Source organism: Anomaloglossus baeobatrachus, unplaced genomic scaffold (assembly GCF_048569485.1).
Source record: "Anomaloglossus baeobatrachus isolate aAnoBae1 unplaced genomic scaffold, aAnoBae1.hap1 Scaffold_396, whole genome shotgun sequence".
NCBI classification, from domain to species: Eukaryota; Metazoa; Chordata; class Amphibia; order Anura; family Aromobatidae; genus Anomaloglossus; species Anomaloglossus baeobatrachus.
In genome coordinates, this window is record NW_027443298.1 from 17178 (window position 1) to 19796 (window position 2619).

Consider the following 2619-nt stretch of genomic DNA (forward strand, 5'->3'; position numbering starts at 1 on the left):
ACAATACGTTGGGATCATCGGATCTAATCTCCCTTTTTATACACCCTAAAATCTTGTTTGCGTTAGAATAAACAATAACATCATAAAGGTATAGCAGTACCGTTTCAAAGTTTCGGTGTCCCAAGCAGCATTCCATCAGCCTCTGGAAGGTTCCTGGCAAATTGCACAGCTCGAAGGGCATGCTTTTGAACTCGCAGAGACCCATCGGGGTGGCAAAGGCGGTCTTCTTCCGGTCTGCCTCAGCAACGGACACTTGCCAATAGTGACTAGTGAGATCAAGGGTAGAAAAATAATTTGCAGTTGTCAATGCAGCTAGCTATTCCTCAATACAGGGGAGTGGTGCTGTCCTTCTTCTTTAACAGGACCAACGGAGCTGCCCAGAGGCTACAACTGTCACGGATAACCCCAGCCTCCTTCATGTTGCTCAACATGTCCTTGGTACACTGGTAATGTGCAGGTAGATTTGGCTTATATCTCTCTTTGATGGGTGGGTGTGCACTTGTGGGGATGTAGTGTTTGACCCCTTTTATTTTTCAAAAGTCTAGCGGATGTTTGCTGAAGACTTGCTCGTATTCTTGCACTAGCCTGTAGACCCCCTTCTTGTGATGTGAAGGTGTGGAGTCAGTGCCTACGTGTAATTCCTTACACCACTCCTCTGGCTGACTTGGTGAGCTGTCACTGAATGGGTGGGCTGAAGCAATGGTGGATGCTGCTGTTTGGATAGCATGTGTATCTACTGAGAACAGCTTATCAATGGTGGCAAATCGGAGCAGCTTAATCTTTTGCTCTCCGCAGTTCAACACTCTCATGGGCACTCTTCCCTTCCATATTAATGAATAAAACTATGATGTAAATAGCATATAGATACCCCACAAATGCAGATAAAAGTAGGTTATGGGAAAAGGGGGAAGAGAGAAACAGGAAAATAGTGGAATAAAGTATAACTTCCAGGTGGGAGAGGAAATGGCAGCACAGCCAGTGGAGGTGAAGCAAGGGGAGCCTGCAACTAAAGAGTTGAGAGCGTTATCACATGGTGACTGAGCCTGATTGTAACGGGAGCATAGAGGTGCCGATCCTGTCTTACCTGCGTTGGTGTAGAAGTGGGTGTCCTGTGGTGGAGTCAGCTATGTGCAGTGGTGGCCGTGGGTTCTTTTATGTGCGACCGTAGTAATAGCTGTGCCCACTTCCTGTATGGGAGTGGAATGCAGTGAGGCTAATGGAACGCACGCCTGCGCATTTGTGTTTAACGTCGCGCATGTGCAGAACGGAGAAAAGGCTGCGCTCACTTCCTAATGAAAGGGAGTGAGACGCAGCTGGGAAGGGAAGGGAAAAGATTAGGGTTTGGGGATGATGAAAGGGCTTTCTACGGGCAAGGATGGCAAAGGGTGGCAGTGACGGAAAGTCAGGCAGATGGTCCTGTCCTGTCCTGTCCGTCCGTCTTTTTGTATCATGAATTGGAAAGACTGCAAGGGGGAGGGGAGGTGCTTGTGCCCAAAAGGAGGAGTTATTCAGATTCATTGCAGTGGGCGGCGGCTGCAAAAAGTACCATTCTCCTTGTTTTTGCTCTGCAAAACAGCCTTTTCAAGGGTTTGGCTTGGGTGACAAAATGTCTTCTGTAGGCGTGGGTTTGTCTCCCTCTCCCTAAGATGTGTCCGGTATAGGCCAGGGTGCCACTCAAGGCCGTAACCAATTCGGGTTATAGCTTCTCGGCCTTTTGGCTAAGATCAAGTGTAGTTTCGGAGGACGCTACCTTGGTCGGTACTGGAAGGTGCCTGGGATTGCACGTCTGCCGGCCTTGAGGGAGTGTGTGCGCCTTCTGGTGACACATAGCCCTCTTGTGCCTGGACGGTTCCCAGGCAACGGGAGGCGATCACCTTTGTTATTTTGAAGTCCTACTGATAAACAGAAAAAAAAAAAATTAAATCTGTTCTTATCAGTTTAATATCTGATACGTCCCCTCTCTAGGGACCATATATTAAATGGATTTTTAGAACAAGGAGATGGAAAAAATCTTGCTCTGTCCACTCCACGCATTGACCTGGTATTGCAGTACCTCCAGGACCGGTGCACCCCTTCTTAACCGAGTTTCCAAAAGCAGAACTCAATTCACCTGATTCAAATGAGCCTCATTAGTGAATTGAAAGAAAGCAAAAACTTTATATGCACCTCAATTTGGCCAATTCACTTTTCACACTTTCACCCTTTTTTTTTATCTTTCACACCTTTTACTTGCTTTATTGATGCAAAAGCTGTGCCAAATAGCAAACTCATCTCCACTCAACTTGACCAACTCTGCTATGTCCCGTGCAGTATCTTATTCTCAGTCTTATCTAGATCATTTGCAATTGAATAGAATAGATCCCTTTTGGACACATTGGATTCAGCTGCTGCAGTGACTGCAGGTGTTAGAAGATGCAGACTTGGCATCAGGTGCTGTCTATCAGATTCCACTCCAATTAAAGCTTCCATTGTTTTTCGGTGTTTTCTTTGAGCAATGATGATGTCTTTAGTGATCTGTTGGCTCCCTCTCCTGGAGGAAGAGTTTGCTTGCTCTTGGACTTTCAAAAAGAGAGGTCATGATAGACATTTAGCTTCTGAGCCCAATTGGGGACAGTCATG

At 46.5% G+C, this 2619-nt stretch overlaps 1 pseudogene; it reads left to right on the forward strand.

The window, feature by feature from the left end:
* Nucleotides 1-1869: 1869 nt before the first annotated feature.
* LOC142276291 (U2 spliceosomal RNA) lies at nt 1870-2075 on the forward strand (annotated as a pseudogene).
* Nucleotides 2076-2619: the final 544 nt, after the last annotated feature.